Here is a 16,022-nt window from a genome sequence, read left to right on the forward strand (position 1 = left end):
AGGCGGGTGCATTTACTTATCGAATATCAAAGTTTTTAGTTGCTTTCTGAAGGAGAGGTGGTTTTGAGTAAGGCGAAGGTGGGTGGGGAGAGAGTTCCAGGTTTTGGCCGCTAAATAGGAGAAGGATCTTCCCCCCATGGTGGATCTGTGGATCCGCGGAATTGCGGCGAGGGCTTGATTGGAGGATCGAAGTTGGCGGGTGGGGGTGTAGAAGGACAGTCTAGTATTGAGGCATTCGGGTCCTAGGTCATAGAGGGCTTTGTGTGCGTGGGTGAGGAGACAGAAAGTTATTCTCTTGTTGACGGGGAGCCAGTGGAGATCTTTCAGGTGGTTGGAAATGTGAGCTTGACGAGGGATGTCCAGTATGAGTCTGGCTGATGCGTTTTGAATGCTTTGGAGTTTTTTCTGTAGTTTGGCTGTGGTTCCGGCGTAGAGGGTGTTTCCATAATCCAGTCGGCTGGTGACCAGTGCGTGGGTGAACGTCTTTCTTGTTTCATTGGGGATCCAACGGAAGACTTTTTTGAACATGCGTAGGATGTTGAAGCAGGATGATGAGACGGCATTGGCTTGTCTGGTCATCGAGAGGGAGGAGTCCAGGATGAAACCCAGGTTGTGTGCGTGATCCGTTGGTGTGGGTGCGGTTCCCAGGGCTGGTGGCCACCAAGAGTCATCCCAGGCTGAGGGGGATGAGCCTAAGATGAGGACTTCCGTTTTATCCGAGTTCAGTTTTAAACGGCTGTTCTTCATCCCCTCGGCTACTTCTTTCATTCCTTCGTGTAGATTGGTTTTGGCGGTGTTCGGGTCTTTTGTGACGGAGAGGATCAGCTGGGTGTCGTCTGCGTAGGAGATGATGTTGAGGTTGTGTTGGCGTGCGATGGATGCAAGGGAACTCATGTATTTGTTGAAGAGGGTGGGACTGAGTGATGATCCTTGTGGTATGCCGCAAATGACTTCGGTGGCCTCTGATTTGAAGGGGGGGGAGGCGGACTCTCTGGGTTCTTCCGGCGAGGAACGAGATGATCCAGTCTAGAGTTTTCCTTGTATTCCGACGTTGCTGAGGCGTTGTATGAGGATGCTATGACAGACTGTGTCGAAAGCAGCGGAGAGGTCAAGTAGGATGAGGGCAACTGTATCTCCATTGTCCAGTAGTGTACAGATGTCGTCTGTTGCTGCGATGAGAGCGGTTTCGGTGCTGTGTTTGGCTCGGAAGCCAGATTGAGAAGGGTCGAGGGATTTATTGGATTCGAGGAAGGCGGCTAGCTGGCTATTGACGGCTTTCTCAATGACTTTGCAGGGGAATGGGAGGAGTGAGATGGGGTGGTAGTTCTTAAGTTCGGTGAAGTCTGCTGTGGGTTTCTTCAGAAGGGTGCTGAGTTCGGCATGTTTAAATAATGATAAACAAGCGGGGCAATCTAGCGCTACCAACTCTAATGAATATTAGGAGTGGCAGAGTTGAAGGAGCAATTGATGACATCGCGGAGATGGGGTGCGATGGTGGGGCCTGCTTTGTTGAAAATGTGGTGGGGACATAGGTCGGTTGGGGATCCTGAGTGGATGGAGTTAATCAGGCGGATGGTGTCTTCGGTGGAGATTGGGTTCCAGGCGCAAAGGTTGTTAGAGGACGGTGTTGGATCGGAGAAGGGTGGGGTGGACAGGTCTTCGTCCTGGTTTTCAAAGCTGTTATGTATTTCGGCGATTTTGTTGTGGAAGAATGATGATAGAGAGTCGCAGAGGTCTTGGGAGGGAGAGATGTCGTTGGTGCCAGCGGTGGGGTTAGTGAATTCTTTGACAATGTTGAATAGTTCTTTGCTGTTTTGAGTATTGTAGTGAAGTCGATCCTTGAATGCTGATTTCTTGGTGGATCTGATTAGTTGGTGGTGTTTGCGGGTGGCGTTCTTGAAGGTGGCGAGGTTATCGGTGGTTGGGTTTTTTCTCCAGGCTTTTTCGAGAGTACGACAGAGCTTCTTGGATTTCTTAAGGTCATCGTTGAACCAGGGGGCTTTATTGCTACCTTGCTTGATTAGATGGATTTTCAAGGGTGCAAGTTCGTCAGCACTCTGGGTAATCCATTGGGTGAGGTTAGTGGCTGCTTGGTTTGGGTCCGATGATTTGGTGGGGGGGTTTTGGTGAAGCGATGTGAAGAGTTGTTCGGTGGTGATTTTGTTCCAATTTCTTCGCGGAATAGGTAGTGGGGGGTTGTGGGTCATTGACTTTTTGTAGTTGAAGTGAACGCAGCTGTGATCCGTCCAGTGGAGAGCTGTGGTGTGATTGAAGGAGATGTGCTTACTGGAGGTGAAGATAGGATCGAGCGTGTGTCCGGCGTTGTGGGTGGGGGTGTCTACGAGTTGTTTGAGTCCTAGATTGGCCAGATTATCCAGAAGGGTGGAGGTGTTGCTGTCGTTGATTTTTTCCAGGTGAAAGTTGAGGTCTCCTAGTAGAATGTAATTCTCGGAGGGGAGGGCATGTGGGCTGATGAAGTCAGCGATGTCTTCGCTGAATTGTGTGCGGGGTCCTGGCGGTCTGTAGATGAGGGTGCCTCTGAGTGTGGTTTTGTGGTCGGTGTGAATCTGGAAGTGAAGGTGTTTGGCGGAAGCAAAGTTGTCGTCGGAACTGGTCGTGATGCGGATGGTGTTCTTATGGACGATGGCGATGCCTCCTCCTGTTTGGTTGGTGCGGTCTTTTCGCATGATCTTTTAGTTGTCCGGGATGGCTATGGCGATGTCGGGCGCTGATGAGGCGTTCATCCATGTTTCTGTGAGGAAGGCGACGTCCGGCGATGTAGTGTTGAGTAGGTTCCAAAGTTCAATGGAGTGTCTGAGCGGGTGTTGATCAGTATGCACTTTAGATGGTTAGTGTCGGAGCTCTGTTTGGAGTTAGTGGATTTGGTGTGGGTCCTGATGCAGCCGAACTTGCAGGAGTGGCAGGCGAAGGGTCCGTGGGTGTGAACTGGGGCGGCATGGTAGCAGTTTGGGAGACGGCCCGGGTTGAGGGCTGAGAGGGTAGCGGCGTCATAAGTAATGCGGGAGGATTTGCGGGGAGCAGGGGGTCTGGCGCTGGGCGCGGTCCAGGCGTGGACGGGCGTAGACGGGCTTACCTTTGGCGCACCATCGGCGCGCTTGGGGCGCTGCCGCTGCGCGTGAACGCTGCACGCAAATGCATTTGTCATATTTGGATAGTGGAAGGGGAGGGCTGAGGGAGGATCAGCTGGGAGGCGGAGCGGGGTGGAGATCAGGGCAGGGAGGCACAACAACGACAACAAAAACAAAATGGCAGCAAGCCAATATCGCAACAGGATTGGGGCACAATTGTAAATACCGCGATGCAGATGGCCGTGGCGCCGGCACAATCAGGCACAAATAAGTCTGCAGGCAGCACAGCACAAGTTAACGAATCGTACAAGCGCACCTTGGCGATCAAGCGCTACGAACTAATTTAACATCAGCAATTTAATAAATAATGATGAACAAGCGGGGCAATCTAGCGCTACCAAATCTAATGAATAATTATACAGGCTAGAGCAGTTGTGGGTGCAAGGCAGCAGTCTGGCGGTAAGCGCTACGATACCAGGCGAGGCAGGGAGCAGCGTGTGGAGCGACCTCTTCTGCTGGGAGCAGGGCGGTCACAGCGTTATCGCGGCAGAGCGTGGGTAAACAGTATCAGTGGGAGGGAGGATCAGCTGGGAGGCGGGAGCGGGGTGGAGATCAGGGCAGGGAGGCACAACAACGACAACAAAAACAAAATGGCAGCAAGCCAATATCGCAACAGGATTGGGGCACAATTGTAAATACCGCGATGCAGATGGCAGTGGCGTTGGCACAATCAGGCACAAATAAGTCTGCAGGCAGCACAGCACAAGTTAACAAATCGTACAAGTGCACCTTGGCGATCAAGCGCTACGATCTAATTTAACATCAGCAATTTAATAAATAATGATAAACAAGCGGGGCAATCCAGCGCTACCAACTCTAATGAATAATTATACAGGCTAGAACAGTTGTGGGTGCAAGGCAGAAGTCTGGCGGTAAGCGCTACGATACCAGGCGAGGCAGGGAGCAGCGTGTGGAGCGACCTCTTCTGCTGGGAGCAGGGCAGTCACAGCGTTATCGCGGCAGAGCGGGGGTAAACAGTATCAGTGGGAGGGAGGATCAGCTGGGAGGCGGGAGCGGGGTGGAGATCAGGGCAAGGGAGGCACAACAACGACAAGAAAAACAAAATGGCAGCAAGCCAATATCGCAACAGGATTGGGGCACAATTGTAAATACCGCGATGCAGATGGCAGTGGCGCCGGCACAATCAGGCACAAATAAGTCTGCAGGCAGCACTGCACAAGTTAACAAATCGTACAAGCGCACCTTGGCGATCAAGCGCTACGATCTAATTTAACATCAGCAATTTAATAAATTATGATAAACAAGCGAGGCAATCTAGTGCTACCAACTCTAATGAATAATTATACAGGCTAGAACAGTTGTGGGTGCAAGGCAGCAGTCTGGCGGTAAGCGCTACGATACCAGGCGAGGCAGGGAGCCAGTGATCAACTTTATATATTTAGGGTGTTCCAAGGAATATCATAAGTCAATCCCAACATGTGGCTTTTTATTCTGTACACCCACTTCTGTTCCCTCATCAGGAGTAATTTCTTTTTATCTCCTGTAGATGGTCTGATTCTGGGTTAGTCCAGCACCGTCCAGGATAGGTCCTTTACTGTGTGGGGTTCCTCTAGGTAGTGTGTATTTAACTTTGTATTGGATTTCTGGCATTGAATGGTACTTCAGTTTTCTTACTCCTAAGGTTCGCATTAACTCGTGTCTCTCCTACGTTTTCCTTCATCAGGTTTTTTCTATTGCCACATAGTTGTTTGAATTTCTTGTTTATTCACAAATAGATGCTCATGGGGCGAGGGAGCATCATGGAACACAAGGTTGTTAGTAAGTAAGCCCAATGATGAAGCATGTCACCATTTTGTGAGTGAGGGCAGTTTTTTCTCAATGAGCACGAGCCAACTTTTACTATCCACTTTCGTACTCCTTTGTGTTTATTGCGGTAACAGTACTCATTCTGGCAGGGGGGCAGGCTGCAGACTCGGACTGGCATCAGCTTTATTGCCAGCACTGGTAGGCTCAGCCTGTGTGTGACATGGTAACTCACGGAATCCATACCGCTGGGCTGGGGAGCATATGGCAGTGCTGGCCAGCTTCACCAAAATGGCAAGTCAGGCCTGGCCAACTTTGGGTCTGGGAATCGATCCTCATCCACAATGACGTGGTGCGAGCGGCAAAGAGGACCTGAGCTACCATTAATTTGCCCAACACACTGACAAGTGTCAGTGAACACTTCCTGAAATGCCACGCACTCGCAACGCTGCGGGTAGCGTGGGCCGGCAGAACTGCAGGGTTACCCCGTGACTCAGCCCCCCATTTATTAAAATGCCTCAAGGCTTCACAATTATATTTTAAGTATCTAAGTAGCCATGCCATTGGGTAGTTACTCCTCAGTGATGCCGCGTTGTATCGGCCCGTGGTGTGTCCAGTCCCAATCCATTGTAACAAAGTAGAGAGCTCCGAGGGGAACATCGCGCAGCATGCATTGCCACTCAGTCATGGTGCATTATAGCAGCTGAGGAGGCGCTATAATGTGTGACTTTGGATTTCAGTACAGTGATGCGGACCACCACACTGATATGAGTTAGTCTAATGCCTGATGCGTGGTAAGTGGCAGGGCTGGCCATACTGATGCAACTAAACTGAGGTCGTGGGTACGTGGCGCTCCAGCTTACGTGGCAGTCGGAATCTCAGCTATAATGAGTGATTTTTATTTTGCTTCTGAGAGTTGTTAGTGAGTGTGTTTTGAAATACAGCAGCCTGCCAGGCTGTGACCCAGACTACTGTTAGCTGACTATAATTATGAATGGTGAGGCAGCAGAAATCTGTGTTGGGGCCTATCACATCCTACAAGAACTAGTTGCAGCAGTTAACAGTAGTGTTGTGCTTCTGACTGTACAAGGGCACTAGGTTGGTGCCATTCCATTTCTGGTGCTTTGCAGCACTAAACGTTTTACTTTCTTGTTCATCAGATGGGTGTAATTTCTGATATTTATACGCTTTCCTCTTCCTCTTCGCTTAATTATGCTGGCCAGAAAGTGTCACTCCTAGTCATTGAAATGTCACTCATAGCAATCTAAAACTTAGCAGCTATGATAAGGAATAACCCAAAAACACAGGAAGATTAGAAAAAGTCTGACTTCTGCCACACTGTATTTGGACTGGTGTATGAAATTGCATGTTATTTTTCCCTATTTACTTTGCTATGTACCGTGATGAGCATCTGAAAAACCAGATATATAAAGCATTAAAAAAAAATCAATGAAAAATGAATACGCTGTCCAGTTTAATTGCACCACTATCACATATTCTCATATATTTAATGAAATATAAACTGTCTCTCCCAGTTGATAACTTTCTGTAAATACTCTTTAGTCCTCTGCATCAGTGTTTTGAAGTCGCACATGTGAAGTGAAATTGTAAATACTTTCTGAGACATCTAAAAACCCAGGCATTTCCTGACACAAAATGCTTGTTTGTGTATATTCACTCGAGACTGGATGTGATGGTTCTTTAAGTGGCCAGCAGAGGGCGCGCCTCGCCTGCTGATGAAATCCTCTGAGCACATTGTATGAAAGGGAGAAGGGTTTCCTGTTCCAGGGCAGCGGTGGCAGAGACAGTACAAGCAGCAGATGTTGACATCATTTCCGGCCTCTCCCTCTGTGTCCAGCCTGCTGCAGGGGAGGATGGTCGCCTTGTCTGTCTGTGCAGTAATCTTCCTCTTCAGAGCCTCACACCTGCCCCACCCCAGCCCTAGGAGGAGGAGAGAGCCTGGAAATGTCTACACAGGTTTCTGCTCAGGTAGGAGATTGTCAGCACCTTGTGCTGTGTTTGTAAATGTGTATGTATAGGCATTTATATAGCGCACTACTTACCCGTAGGGTCCCAAGGCGCTTCGACCGCTGCGAAACCCTTCCTGGCTTCCCTGAGAGATGGTCCCTTAATGGGTATCTCCAGGGTGAGACCAGGCATCCCCGGCGGTCTGGTGGGGCCGTTAGTGAAGATGAGGCAAGCTAATGCCCAGAGTTGCCGAGTGTGATCGCTGATCAGAGTGGGCACCGAGGCGAGAGAATTATCGAGTCCGCTGACCCTAGTCCAGAAACCTGCCGCGCCGGGAATCGAACCCTGGTCCCGGGCCGTCCTCTGCTCTCGGGTCTGCCGCCTCTAACCAGTGAGCCACACTACTTCACCCAGTGAGCCACCCAGTGAGCTACTTTGTAGAAATGGACTGAATAATCCTGGTGGAAATCTCCTTCAGGAGCCGGACTCTTCTATCCAGGGACCTCGGGGGGGGGGCTTTCCGTTCTGCCCTGGGGGTGTTTGTGGTCATCTTTTGTTTTAAGGAGAGGATCTGTGCACTGCACTGCATCTTAATGCACTAAGAGGAATATGTGCACTGCATCTTACTGCACTATGAGGAATCTGTGCACGATGCACTGCATCTTAATGCACTGTGACAGATCATTGCACACATCACTTTACAGCACTATAAGGAATCTGTGTCACTACAATCCATCTTACTGTACTGAGGAATTTGTGCCACTGCACTGTGAAAAATGTGTTCACATTGCACTGCATCTTAACTCTCTATGAGAAATCTGTGCACACTCTTTTCTCGGCTTTCGCTGTTAGTTTGTTGACTTGCCCCCTGTGTCAGAAGCATGTCCACCAGCCAGCTGAACGTCAAGGCTCCCCTGCTGCCCCATGCCCTGTTGTCCCTGTTTTTATATCTCAGTCTAGGTAAAACCTCAGTCATTGCAATAGTTTTCAGCTGCATAGGTTGGCTTATTGCATTATCTGCTGCAGAGGTTGTGTGTCTGCTGCAGGGAATCTGGATGTGTGTATTGACCTTGGGTCTGCCAGGTAGGAAGCCTTTGAAGCAGTGGAACGTACAGGTCTGTGTTTTAATGTACCTCTGCAGGTTGGATGTGTGTGCATCTGAAAAGGGTAGAGTTGTCTTTGCAGGCTGTGTGTGTGTGTGTGTGTGTGTGTGTGTGTGTGTGTGTGTGTGTGTATGAGGCGTGTCTACAATGTGTCTTTTTCAAGTGGGTTTGTCTTAGCAGATGTTGGAGGGTCTGTCAGTCACTCTTCTTGCCCTTCCCTCTCTGTACCGAAATGTTTATGATCACTTGCTGTAAGAGGGTCTGCTCGGTGCAGAATAGTCCGGTACTACTCGGCACACTGTAGACGTCTGAGCAAAGTCACATGTGAAGTTCTATTTCTTCCCCATAGTTTGGAAGAATTAGGCAGCTTTGAGTGAGACTTCAGCACGACCTCCAAAGATGTGACTGCCACAGGCACCCAGGGTTACTTGTATGACAATGCTACAAGGGGTTGCTGCGCTCTCTCATCAACGGTGTGTTGATGAGGATTGTGCTATGATATGAAGCCTTCATGAAGGATTCCAAGAGACTCTTGAAGTCATTCTGCTCTAGTTGTCACTTCAGCAGGAAGGGGAGAACAAGATGAGCGAGCAGAAAAAGCAAGAAGAGGCCAGAGAAGAGAAATAAGAGGGATACCCCCTCACAGCAGCAGTTCACGCAAGATAATTGTCGGCCCAGTGCCAAGCAGCCGATGTCCATTAAGAGGTGTGAAAACACCCCAGGACATCGGCTGAAGCTCCAGCAACCTTTTGTTTTTTAGCTCTCATGTGTGGGGGATGTAGGGCACAACTTGAATTGGGAGTATTTTGCCACAAATCGGAGTGGGCCGGTGAGAAGGGTGGGTCGCTTCAGTGATTAATTTGTAAAGAAAATTAGTGCCGGGGCGCTCGTGAAAAGGCAGCTGGCAGCAGCCCATTTCTCCTGTTAACACCACCTACAATAGGACCAACTACTAATCATGAAAGCGTGTGGGGGGTGGCTTAACAGGCAGAGCTGCCTTCAGGCCGAGGAACCAGGTTTGAGTCTGGGGTGGGCTCAACATCCTGTGATTGTGTGCAATCACTTAATCTCCCCTTAAATAAATGCGCTGGGGGTGATAAAGTGCTGCTGCTGATCACTGGAAACCACCAACTCAAATTTAGCACGGAGTACCCTTGCCTCGTGGACGCTGTAATATCTGACATCTACAGGTAGCAGCAAAAAAAGTTAGTGCGTGCCACTATCTGCTCACATTTTTATACCATCATTAATAACCCTGAAATAAGTAAATGAGACAGGCAGCTATGCATGTAGGGTGCTCAGAGCATGAACTAATTTTCTATCCACAACAAAACAAAACTATTGATGACATCAGGAAATGCAGGGTTGACACGAGGATATTCAATAGGGGGTAAACAACAACAGACAGGCAGAGGCTGAGGGGACACCCATACATGCCTCTCCCACTGAGATTTCATGATTCAGAGCTTTCCCAGTGCCCAGCAGCTGGGCCGGGAGCTCGGGGTGGTCCATTTCCGCAGGGGGTCATTCCTAAATCTCCCCACCCCTTTTACAGGTGGTGCCGAACATCTCCATGGGGAGCTGATGTCGTGTGTCACACAGACCATCCACGCCCACTGCGATACCCAGCCAAGCCTAAAGGCTGTGTTGTGACTGACTTATACAGAAATGCACATAAATCCAAACAAGTTGGGAGACAGTTTTGTTGTATTATGTACACAGAGGGAGAGAATTGCCTGATATAAAATTGGAACTGCAAAAGAGAGTTGTAACAGGTAGAATATGCTTTGAAGAAGACATCTACACGGAGTGAAGCAATTAAAAAAACAGCTATAACAACCTAGTGCAAGTGTGCATGCCAACTTAAATAAATGTGGAAAAATACTACCTTTAGCGTTTTTTTTTCTTGCGTCAAAAATAAATGTGGATAAATACAGATAAAATGACCAAAAAATAAATATGGATAAATACAGACGGAAATGTGGAAAAAATAAATACCATAAAACCGGGAGCCCTATTTATAAATTACCAGGGGCCAGATGTAGGAAGCCTAATACCGGTCGGTAACGGCCGAAATTACCGAATTTCGTCCATTACCGACCGGTATTAGGCTTTTCAGATGTAGGAGGCCAAAATGAAGGATTCGGTAATTTACCGAATCAGTATTTTAAGGAATCGGTAAATTACCGAATGAGGAATACCGAATACCGAATGTGGAGAAGTGTGGCTCACTGGTTAGAGGAGGCAGACCCTGATGCAGAGGTCAGACCCGGGACCAGGGTTCAATTCCCGACGCGGCAGGGTCTTGAGCTCAAAATGTCCACGGACTTGATAATTCTCTTCTCGGTGCCTACTCGAATCATGGGTTCACACTCTGCAACTCTGGGCAATAGCTTGCTTAATCTCCACTACGGCCCTACCGCGATGGGATGCCTGGTCTTCACCTTGGAGATGCCCAGTAGGGGTTATCTCGCAGGGAAAGCTAGGACGGGTTCCCAAAGCAAGCGCTAAGAGACCTGTTGGTGATTTGGCGCTATATAGATCGAAATTAACATAACATAACATAACATTAAGGCACCAATTCGGTAATTTACCGAATCCTTAATGTAGGAAGCACTCAAGTGAGTGCTTTTCTCAGTTAAGGATTCGTTATTTACCACCAACTACAAGTTGGTGGTAAATAACGAAAACCGTTAAAAAAGCAATTTTGTGCTTTTTTAACAGTGCCATGTGGCAGACATACATGCCTTTATGGCATGTATGTGTGCCACATCTGCACCCATGCACTATTCAGGGGTGCAACATGGTGTCAATGTGACACCCTGCCACCCTTGTAAGTCTTCCCCCTATTACCGATTCGGGCCCATAGGAATGAATAGGAATTACCGATTCGGTAAATACCGAATCGGTAAATACCAAATGCTACCGATTCGGTAAATTTTACAGAATCATTAGCTACATACCATTTACCGATTCTAAAATAACGAATTGGTAAAATTCGGTATTTTAGAATCGGTAAATAGTATTTACCTACATCTTGCCCCAAATGTTGAATTATATTTTAGGAGCTAAAAATGTGATTTAAGTGTGACTGGAATGTGAGTCTTCAAGTGTTATAGGTGTAATGTGCTGTTTAGCTGTACCAATACGTGAACCAACTTTATAGCCACGGATCTGGGATATAATCCCAATCACCGAATGGTGTAAATGAACCAAAGGGAGGAATCAATGTATTTTCGGGTTACTAATCGCAGCTCAAGTGAGATAGTTAAGAGGTCCCAGGTTCCAACCGTCCTCCTTTATAAATGTGTTTATGCACATTCTGTCCAGATCTGTGTTACCTTTGTATCAAACATACCAATACTAATAAATTCTGTTGCAGGTGGCCCTTTCTAGAGTGCTTTCCCTTTTTTTTGCTTTTGTCCCTCCCCGTTTTCCGCTGATCTATGTACTAGTCTAAGGACTTTGATCGCTTTTTACGCTGCCATTCAGTGCCAAAGTGATGTGCTTGTCATATACATACTGGTGATTAGTGTATACATGATTGGCTAAGTTAGCTGTAAGTACCTTGTCTAGAGGTAAGACATATACCTAGGGCACCTCCTGGCTGGGGCCAGCAGAACTGGTTGTGCCACCCATGGAGGTAGTTCTTTAAATGTGCCACAGCTTTGCCATGGCGGCGCCTGTGTGTGCAGGCTACTGTCACTAGACTTGGCATTTAAGAAGACACTTGCCATGGTTCTGCATGTCTTTTGTCATATCTGAGTTCTACTAAGAACAGAATATGGGTGGGGTCCAAGGGGAAGTGATATTTTTAAAGACCTACATGTATCTTGTCCCCCAACTAGCCAATATAATAACACACGAAAGATACCAAGGGTCCTTAAAGAATCTTGTAATTAGCACTCAAATGTAGTGTCTAGGGAAAGAACAAAGATGGAACCGTAGGAGAGAACAAGAAAAGAAACCGACAAATACCCATCAGCCCACCCATTGGCGGAACTTCGTCATCTGGGTTTTTTAAGAGGAGACTGGTATCCGCTGGGCACCTCAATAAGAATGTTTTGAGAGGTGTTAGTCATGGATCCTCCAGTTAGATTGACAGCCAGTGGATAGAAGTAGTGAGCTGCGGGTACAGGTTGCAGTGTTTTTAACAAGTAAAACAAAGGAAAAAAGTGATTTTATAAAAATACCTGTTGTGACGTCTAAAGGTACTTTATTAGATGTGACCATCACAACGGCATGGTTAAAAACAGAGTGAAGATAGTATGAAATAATTACTATCCAACAAAGATATTAGGTGGTCGACATGTTTCAGCCCCTACGGGCTTTCATCAGGACCTATGCTGTACACTACTGCAACAGTGAATGATAACAGAAGAACAAATATGTAGACCTACCAGTCCGTTTCAACTTTTAGACAGTCTCATATTAAAGTGACTTGAAATCTGCTACGGAAGGGAAGACACAAAAGAAAATACAAACAACAACGCAGATATCAAAATTACAGAACATCTGATTTGTTTAAGTAAATGTGCCCAGACATATTTTATATTGCACTCACCCGTATTTGAAGGGGAGAAAACCTCACCTCGCCTGGCACTCGCTCAGGACACTGAGGCCACGCTCTAAGCCAGGATAAAAAACATAAAAATTTACAAGGAAAATTTTATATGTAAGTACCTTGCCTGAATGTGCAAGGATGTTCCTACAGTGACTTACAACAAAGAGGGGGTTGTGATCAATGGCAGAATTACATAATTTCAATTCCGATAGTGGCAAGCCTCTGTGGTGTGAAAAAGGGTTTTCAAGCGCTTTTGTTAAATAGAAAACAAACTATATTTTTCAAACACCAAACAGTGTATCAAAAATAGCATGAAAAGACACCCATTGCGTAAATAGTATATTACATTTTTCAATTTCCATTATCAATTTTTAATTTATGATATTCAATCAGGTGGTGAGTCCAAAACAGGAATGTGCATAGAGGACTCCCCTCCGACTTCTTCAGAGCGCATTGATCAAGCGATAAAGAAGGTTTCTGACAAATATTCAGAATTGGAAATCAGGGTGTCATATGATACCAACAAAGAGAAAGAGAATAGACACACAGAATGTCTCATACTCAACATAAGGACAAAAAATTATTATCAAATAGTGGCACGAAGAGAGCAAGCTCACACTCACCTTTCCGTCGTTACCTCGGGCTTGTAACTGAGCCGAGGGGAAGGTGGTGAGAAAACCTGTCTCTTCGGGTTAAGACGGCCCTCAGCGGACCAGAATGGAAGCATTGTATATTACTTCAAGTATGCCCTGATAGGTTCCAGTCTTCAGCCGGAAACCGGAAACAGTTACGCGTGTCCGGTAAAAGCAGACACTGCGCAGCTGTTCCGTCTACACCAAATGCGGACCTATATGAAAGCTCTGATCGTTTCCGCTGGAGCACAATGATTGGTTATTTTAACCGGAAATGCTTGACGTGAAATGATGCACAGGAAACGATAACGCGTGTTGCGTAATAGCAAACACTGCGCAGGTATTACGTCTTAAATCCCTGCGGACCTGTATGTAAGCTTTGTGAGTGTCCGCTAGAGTGCAATGGTTGGTTAGTTTCACGAGGCTGGGAAAATTGAAGCCTCATGATGCACAATTGGCGTACACTGATTGGCTGTTTTAACGGGACCTGGAAACCGGAAAAGTACTCAACTCTGTTTCACGGTCTGTAAGTTATCAGGAACGAGCCTCACATGTATAGAATTAGTGATAGCCAATGGTGACTTCAGGGTCAGATGCTCGTTGTAAGATCGAAAAACACCTGGCATTATTGCATTTTGTCGACCCTCAATGCATAGAGACACTGTGTCTTCCGGAGCATATCTGAATGCTCTCGTGCAACAGAAAGCGAAATCCCTTTTTAGGTCTCGGCTTCGAGACCTATTGTCACGGAGTTCACTCTCAACGGAGCCAGAGCGGTGAACGAGCGCCGATTGCATCTCGTGGACGCGCACGCCGAGCCTCCTGGAGCCGTGCACATCTCTTGTTCCACATTCACACTCACGGAAGCACACACTCGCGCACGCACACACACACACACACACACACACACACACACACACACACACACACACACACACACACACACACACACACACACACACACACACACACACACACACACACACACACACACACACACACACACACACACACACACACACACACACACACACACACACACACACACACACACACACACACACACACACACACACACACACACACACACACACACACACACACACACACACACACACACACACACACACACACACACACACACACACACACACACACACACACACACACACACACACATACATACACACACACACACACACACACACACACACACACCCTCCCTCTCTGCCGCCCCCCCTCGATCCCCACTCACCGGGCTCTTTCCCTCGCAGTGGGTCAGTCATGGCAGCAGGCAGACTCGGTGTCTTCTCCGGGGATCTTCAGCTGATGTGCACGCCCACGCTGCGTCTCGTCTCGTGCGCGCCCGCCACGCTGTTTCGCGCCTGTTGATCCTCAGCTTGTTGCTTACAGTAAGTGGGTTGAACTTGAATGTACTCGACAAAATATCCTTATATAACTAAAAAGTGAGCATCATCTTCATCTCACGTTTGTAAAGGTAACCATGAACACCAATTGTGTTAAAATATATTGAATACGATTGATCACCTTCCACTCGCCCATACATATACTTTAAATTCCTTATTCATATTATTAGAACAAAGCAACGCAGAAGATAATTTTTGGTTGTCTGTTGGTGGGGAGATGGGGTTAGCACTCTCTGCCCTCTTTTCCTATCATTGACTCTTTGGCGCCTATAGGAAAAACCCAAGCTGCTTATACTTTAGAGGAATTCTGCATAAGGAATATTATAGTGTGAGTGCAGAGTGCGCACAGTTCAGAGTGAGCAGAGTGCAGAGTGTGAAGTAGTGAGTGCAGAGTGTGAGTGCAGAGTGCAGAGTGTGAAGTAGTGAGTGCAGAGTGAGTGAGCAGAGTGTGAGTGCAGAGTGTGAAGTAGTGAGTGCAGAGTGAGTGTGCAGAGTGTGAATGCAGCGTGCAGAGTAGTGAGTGCAGAGTAGTGAGTGCAGAGTAGTGAGTGCAGAGTAGTGAGTGCTGAGTAGTGAGTGCAGAGTAGTGAGTAGTGAGTGCAGAGTGTGAGTAGTGAGTGCAGAGTGTGAGTAGTGAGTGCAGAGTGTGAGTAGTGAGTGCAGAGTGTGAGTAGTGAGTGCAGAGTGTGAGTAGTGAGTACAGAGTGCAGAGTAGTGAGTGCAGAGTAGTGAGTGCAGAGTAGTGAGTGCAGAGTGTGAAGTAGTGAGTGCAGAGTGAGTGTGCAGAGTGTGAATGCAGCGTGCAGAGTTGAGTGCAGAGTGTAAGTGCAGAGTGCAGAGTAGTGAGTGCAGAGTAGTGAGTGCAGAGTAGTGAATGCAGAGTAGTGAGTGCAGAGTAGTGAGTAGTGAGTGCAGAGAAGTGAGTGCAGAGTGCAGAGTAGTGAGTGTAGAGTGTGAGTAGTGAGTGTAGAGTGTGAGTAGTGAGTGCAGAGTATGAGTAGTGAGTGCAGAGTGTGAGTAGTGAGTGCATAGTGTGAGTGCAGAGTGCAGAGTAGTGAGTGCAGAGTAGTGAGTGCAGAGTAGTGAGTGCAGAGTAGTGAGTGCAGAGTAGTGAGTGCAGAGTACTGAGTGCAGAGTAGTGAGTCCAGAGTAGTGAGTAGTGAGTGCAGAGTAGTGAGTAGTGAGTGCAGAGTAGTGAGTAGTGAGTGCAGAGTAGTGAGTAGTGAGTGCAGAGTAGTGAATAGTGCGTGCAGAGTAGTGAGTAGTGAGTGCAGAGTAATGATTAGTGAGTGCAGAGTAGTGAATAGTGAGTGCAGAGTAGTGAATAGTGAGTGCAAATAGTGAGTGCAGAGTAGTGAGTGCAGAGTGCAGAGTAGTGAGTGCAGAGTAGTGAGTGCAGAGTAGTGAGTGCAGAG

The 16,022-nt window shown here is 47.4% G+C and overlaps 1 protein-coding gene across 1 annotated transcript in view; it reads left to right on the forward strand.

Moving 5' to 3' along the window:
* The first annotated feature begins 6,784 nt into the window (after positions 1-6,784).
* The window catches only part of LOC147736885 (uncharacterized), a 62,188-nt gene continuing 52,950 nt past the window's right edge, over positions 6,785-16,022 (forward strand). The window contains exon 1 of the mRNA XM_086953553.1: positions 6,785-6,902. The gene's annotated coding sequence lies outside the window, so the exon portion shown is untranslated. The remainder of the gene's footprint in view (positions 6,903-16,022) is intronic.

This window comes from Lissotriton vulgaris, chromosome 1_2 (genome assembly GCF_964263255.1).
Source record: "Lissotriton vulgaris chromosome 1_2, aLisVul1.2, whole genome shotgun sequence".
In the NCBI taxonomy this organism is placed as follows: Eukaryota; Metazoa; Chordata; class Amphibia; order Caudata; family Salamandridae; genus Lissotriton; species Lissotriton vulgaris.